Source organism: Dasypus novemcinctus, chromosome 15 (assembly GCF_030445035.2).
Source record: "Dasypus novemcinctus isolate mDasNov1 chromosome 15, mDasNov1.1.hap2, whole genome shotgun sequence".
In the NCBI taxonomy this organism is placed as follows: Eukaryota; Metazoa; Chordata; class Mammalia; order Cingulata; family Dasypodidae; genus Dasypus; species Dasypus novemcinctus.
Window position 1 is genome coordinate 27,197,559 of NC_080687.1, and position 6,918 is coordinate 27,204,476.

At 38.2% G+C, this 6,918-nt stretch overlaps 1 pseudogene; it reads right to left on the reverse strand.

Annotated features, from left to right (window-relative positions):
- Positions 1-528: 528 nt before the first annotated feature.
- LOC101432952 (L-lactate dehydrogenase A chain-like) lies at positions 529-1,568 on the reverse strand (annotated as a pseudogene).
- Positions 1,569-6,918: the final 5,350 nt, after the last annotated feature.

Below are 6,918 nucleotides of genomic sequence, written 5' to 3' on the forward strand. Positions count from 1 at the left end.
TGTTTTCTGATGATGTATGACACTTGGACAGTTGTTTACATTGTTTACAGGTAGATCTTTTTTTTTGTTTTTACATTACATGGCAATGTACACTACTTTGATACACTTGGTACATAATATAATATCCTTTAAAACAGTTATGCATAAGACATGCAATGTTATATTTGCATATTGGAGTCCAGGATGTGACTGATTGGGGGGAAAGAAGTTGGCACGTTTGGTGAAGGAACTAGAAGATATATAACACAAAGTTATCACACATTTTTCTGGTTTGAATGGCAACTGCAGCACGTGCAACATTGGCACTGTGACCTTGGAAGTGAACTATTTTATATAACCAGTTTGGGACTATACAAGATAGGTGTCATCTTGAGCACCAGTAAATAGCTTTATGGTATTATGAACCATTCATAGGTCTAACTTTAAGAAATCGATGTTTTCCCCAGTTCATCTTAATATTACTGCTTTAATCCCAGATCAGAGAAAAAGGACAAGAGGCACAACCCCCAACTAAAATTCTCTTGTGGTCTAAAGCACGAAGTGGTCCAACATTAGAAAACTTTCAAATTGCAGCTCTTTTTGGATCTCCCAAAGTCTATCTGCCCTCTTCTTCAAATGGGTCTCTTCTTCAGGTGTCAGAGTCACCTTGACAACATCTGAGATTCCATTCTGTCCCAAGACACAAGGAACACTAAGTAAGATGTCAATTTTTATTCCAGAGTCCCTTGATCATGGTGGAAATTGGGTGTGCCCACCTGATTGTTCATTATACCTTCTTCCAAATCTGCCACAGACAGCCCAGTGGCCCAGGAGGTATAGCCTTTCAGTTTGATGACCTCATAAGCACTGTCAACCACCTGTTTGTGAACCTCCTTCCACTGTTCCTTATCTACATCAGTGCCTAAATCAGGGTGCAGATTTTTCAAGGAGACACCAGCAACATTCACTCCACTCCACACAGGCACACTAGAGTCTCCATGTTCCCCAAGGACCTAGCCATGACAACTTGATGGGTGAACTCCTAGCCTGTCTCCCGTTAGGTAATGGAACTGGGGTGAATCCAGATTGCAACCACTTCCAGTCACACAGGGTTTTTTTTTGGGAAAGCCACGTAGTTTCCAAGTCATGTAGGTCAAAATATTCACTGGATTGGAAACAGCAAACAACTTATAGTTCAGGCTGTATTTTACAATATTAGGAAGGATGAATTTAAAGATGTTTACATTACACTGGACCAAATTAAGATGGCTTTCTCCCTCTTGCTGACGTGCCCCAGTTGTGACAATAACCAGGTTGGAGTTTGCAGTCACAGTATATCCTTTGCCAGATACAATTTTTGGTGTCCTTAGGAGAAGGATGCCATGTTGGAGATCCATCATCCCTCCCTACAATTTGTCTCCTATGACATCCACAAGTGCTAATTCATCTGTCATTTCCTTCATTAGGATGCTGACGGCACAGGCCATGCCAACAGCACTAACCCCAACAAATGTGATCTTATTCTGAGGGGTCTGTTGTTCCTTAGGAAGATTCTGAATCAGCTGATCCTTGAGAGTTGCCATCCTAGATTTGGAATGGAAAAGTACCATAGAGCTGGCATTAGGGAAAGAAGGTTTCTAATAAATCATGCTGGGACAAACATATATTCACATGTAAAAGAATCAAGTAGGATAGGACAATTGATCAAAGACCTACATGTTAAGATATAAAACTATAACATGGTTAGAAGAAAATATGGGTGTAAATGTTTGTGACCTTATATTAAACCATGACTTTTTAGCTCTGGCACCAAAAACAAACAACCAAAAATAGATAAATCAATCATCTTCAAAATTAAAAAAACAAACAGTTGTACTTCAAAGAAAAACATTTAAAAAGTGAAAGATAACCCACAGAACAGGAGAAAATATTTGCAAATCAGACATCTGGCAAGGCTCTATATCTAGAATGTATAAAGAAGAACACACAGCAAATTGACACAGAGAGCAGACAACTGGAGGGAGGGGAAGGGGAGAGAAAAAAATAGAATGTATAAAGAATGCTTACAACTCTACAATAAAAAGAAATAACTCAATTTAAAAATGGCAAAGGGTTTGAATACAGTTTCTCCAGAGAATAAATACAAATGGCTGAAAAGACACAAATAATCACTCATTATGGAAATGCAAACCAAAACTAGGGAAATACCACTTCAACCACTAGGATGACTATAATAAATGACAGACAACAGAAATTGTTGGTGAGAAAGTGGAGAATTTGGAACCCTCATGCAGGGCTTGTGGGAAAGTAAAATTGTCCAGTCACTTTGGAAAATATTTTGGCAGTTCCTCAGAAGTTAAACATAGAGCTATCATATGACCCAGCAATTCCACTCTTAGATATATTCCCAAGAGAATTTAAACTATTTCTACATGCAAAAACTTGTATATGAACATCCATAGTAACATTATTCAAAATAATAAAAAAGTGGAAACAACCAAAATTTTCATTACCTGATGAATGGATAAACAAAATGTGAAATATCCTTACAATGGAATACTGTTCAGCCATAGAAAGGAACAATGTACTGATATATGCTACAACATGAACAGAACTTGAAAATATTATACTAAGTGAAAGAAGCCAGACACAAAAGAATGTATGTTGTATGGTTCCGTATACAAGAATTTTCCAGAATTGGTACATTCATAGGTACAGAATGTACATTAGTAGTTGTGTAAAGATAGGGGAGTTTAAGGGAAATGGGGAGTAACTGTTAAGGATACAGAGTTAATATTCTAAAATTGATTTATTTAATAGTTGTACAAGTCTGTTAATAAACTAAAAACCCTTGAATTACACACTTCAGTGAATTGTGTGGTATATGAATTAATAGATATAGAAAACTGAGAAAAATGCACATTTGGAAAGTTGATTCCTGCTATTCATTAATTTAACAACTATTATGGGTGCCTATTCCATGTTAGAAACTATTCTTGATGCTGTGGATACAGGGGCAAACAGGACAACCAAGTTCCCTGCTATCATGGGGCCTAAATACAGAACAAAAACAGGTGGTCTATATGGCATCAGATTGCATGTCCCTGATATATATCCTTCAGATTCCCTGTTAAGACATGTATACATACAGAAATACAAATAAATAGGCCAGAGTAGGATAAATTTTAGGTGAGAAAACACAGGCCAGTTGAGGCAGAATTTGCAGTAAGTGCATTTCTGGTAAGTGAGGATAGATTAAGAGGCACATTACTGATAAACACAATCCATGTTCTGACCTTGAAGTCAAAACAGGATGCAGAACCCAGTTAAACTTTGGCTTTTTATTAACCAAGTTTTATAATGGTAGATAGCATGAATCTTATAACCAGAGAATGAGTTTTGAATGTTTCCAACCTGTGAGTGAAATTTCTCATGTGATACTCTTAATACAGTTGATGTTACAAAGAACATCATAAACAATAAGCACTAATATGCTGTATTTCTGGATTATTTTAGTTAACAAAAACAAAATTACTGTAATTACATTAGCTACAGTTCTAAAACATTTTGCCACACAATTATACACAATTATAGTCCATAAAGTTCCCAATTTAGGCCATCATATAATCCCTTAATAGAATAATGTTAAAAGAGGAAAAAATAAAAGATATTTAAGTACTGAGAGACAAAAATGTCTTGCTATTGTTCTGGATCTTCAAAGCAGATGTATTGGAACTCAGAAAGTAGCCTGTATCAGAATGAATTATATGCATCCCAGTGTGGATATGTTCTTCATCTTAATCCACATTCCCATGGATGTGAGTCCATTATAAATAGGACCTTTTAAAGATTTTATTTTTAGTTAAGGTAAGAACAGACCTTAATCCAAATTGCTGGGATCCTTAAAAAGAGAACACACCCTGGCATGGGACATGACTCCTGGGGGTGAGCCTCCTCGCACCAAGGGATTACTACCAAACATCAACTAGCAATTGACTGGAAAAACACCTTGACCAAAAGGCAGAAAAGGTAAAGACAAATGAGTTTATATGGCTAAGAAGCTTCAAAGTGAGTGAGGAGGTCATTCCAGAAGTTATGCTTATGCACATTTCAGCAGGATCTCATTGACTGCTGCAGTAAATATTTCCTCAAATAGCAGGACTCCTGAGGGTTCTGGAGACATCCAGACACTACAGGCAGGGCATACAGCTCAGGAGTTTGGCTCTACTTTGGAATTTATGCTCCCCAGTGTGACAGAGTTGGACTCAGTTGTGGTTTCCCTACACATACCTCTTTTGCCCCTTCTATTTGAACTGTAGTTAGTAGTAGAGTTGATAGGTTTATGTCCAAGAGTCTTATATCTTTGGGCTTTCCATGTGCCAGTCAGGCCCTGAATCTCAACAGAGTTGCAGCACCTACTCTCCAGTTCATTGGTCTCACAGAGGACAACTAATAAGGAAAAGATGATGGACAATGACCATCCCAAAGAACAGAAAGAGTCTACAGCTGCAAGCAAGATAGTCCCATCCCTCTGTCCCATAGGATCTAAGCAACCTCTCATTGAGAAGCAGAGTGGTCATCACCAACCCAGAATCCTTAGGATTAGGGAATGAATGATGGACTAGAGTAGATTTACTCTTATTCTACTATAGACTTACTGTTATTCTAGCAATGGAAGAACTTTTATCATTGATGTGAAGGTAGTGGCCTCCAGAGTTTCCAAGAGGAGGGAGAGGGAAAAATAATTGTAATATAGGGGCATTTTGGGGACATTAGAATTGTCCTAAATGACATTGCAATGACATATACAGGCCTTTATATATCTTGTCATAACTTAGAAAATTGTGCAGGAGAGAGTTAAAACTATAATGAAAACTATAATCCACGCTTAGTGGCAATGCTTCAGTATGTGTTCATCAATTGTAACAAATGTACCACACTAATGAAGGATGTCATTAAGGTGGGAAAGTGTGGGAGGGGTAGGGAGTGGGGCATATGGGAATCCCCTAGATTTATTACGCAGTATTTATATAATCTAATTATTTTTTTAAAAATTTGAAACACAAAACACAGACATCACAGAAACAGAAAGAAGAGAGTATTGCCGTGTGATGAGAGGCAGAAATACAAGCCCAGGCTTGCTGGCAGCCAGGCCAGTCACCACAGACTTTGGAGAGAAGGCAAGATTTGCTAGTATCTTGATTTTGGACTTGTAGTCTCAAAACAGTGAGCCAGTAATTTCCCATTGTTTCAGTCAACCCATTTTGTGTTATTTGTTGCAACAGCCTGACAAACTAAGTCTTGGACAACTAACCCACTTCTTTTTTCAGTTTTTGTGGACAAGCAAATCTACTAATTGGTGTTGGGTATTTTTTGTTGCCAGTGGCGAATAGTGCTAAGCCAGCAGATACCCTTAGAGGAGAGGAAGCATCTTCCCCACTTTCTATAAAAGGGCAAAAACAGGGTGTCCTCTTCTCAAGAATTCCCTCCTTGGATTGCATCCAGCATCCAGGTGGAATCGGAGCCTCCTCTTGACATAAAGGTGCAATGGACACAACCAATCCAGTGTCCACATAGAAGAGGTGGCATTGGATTGGGAAAAGTGGACATAATGGACAAAGGGTATGGGGAAAGGCAGGAAGAGATGAGAGGTGGAGGCGTCTTCGGGACATGGAGCTGCCCTGGATGGTGCTTCAGAGGTAATCACCGGACATTGTAAATCCTCACAGGGCCTACTTGATGGAATAGAGGAGAGTATGGGCCATGATGTGAACCAATGTATATGAGGTGCAGAGGTGCCCAAAGATGTACTTACCAAATCCAATGGATGTGTCATGATGATGGGAACGAGTGTTGTTGGGGGGGGAGAGGGGGGGTGGGGGGGTGGGGTTGAATGGGACCTCACATATATATTTTTAATGTAATATTATTACAAAGTCAATAAAAAATAAAAAAATTAAAAAAAAAAAAAAAAAAAAAAAGAATTCCCTCCTTCAACCCATCTTCATCATCTGATCTCTGATGGAAGGACAAAGTTGATGATCTCAGAGTCTTGGCCAGCTACCCTCCTAGCAGGTCAGGGGCGTCTAAGGGAAAAAAGCTAATGAGCTTCTGCCTGTGTGAGGAGCACTAATACAAGTTCTGTCTTGCTCTCATGGGGAACCTGCCAACTCAGAATGGAACTAGCCTAACTGGACAAACATGGGGGATGGCAACTGGTGGACACTGGATACCAGGTCCTATGTGCCTGCACCATCATAGCCTGATGCTCCTCCTTCCTTCAAGATCTGGTCATCCAGAGAATTTCTGGTTGTGCTCTTAGGCCTCTGCCAAATGTCCCAGTTGAAACAGTGGAGATGGAAGGATACTTTTCAGAACTTTTACAGTCTTCAATCAATTTTCATGCAATGTATACATTTTGTTTTCTTAAGTTATCAAGATTTCTCTCAGCTAATGGAGCTCTCATTCCAAAATCATGCAGTTTATTCTCCAGGGAAATAAGATGGCTTTGAACATACCCAGCAGTGACTTGACTTTAATTAGTGGTGGTGGTTGCAAATTTTGTGAAATGACTAAAAAACACTAAATTGTATATATTCAAAGAGTTTTACGGTATTTAAATTTTGTCTAAAAAAATTGAATCTACATATAAGGGTAAGCATTTGACTCTTTTATATCATTCAGAGTAGAGTGCTTGAGCTGGGCTTTTACTCTCTGAAATATATATTATTTTATTTTAAATTACTTTTCTTTCTTTATATAATTGAGGCAATAAGTTTACGTGCATCTAGTTTTAGGTTGTTTTATCTATTCATTTCATTTCAAGATAATAAATGGATTATTATAAAATTATGATCAAAAGGGGGGATTATAGGCCTGACAGCATTGAGAAACACATTCTTCCCTAATAGAATTAATTTTGCTAGAAACCTAGACCTA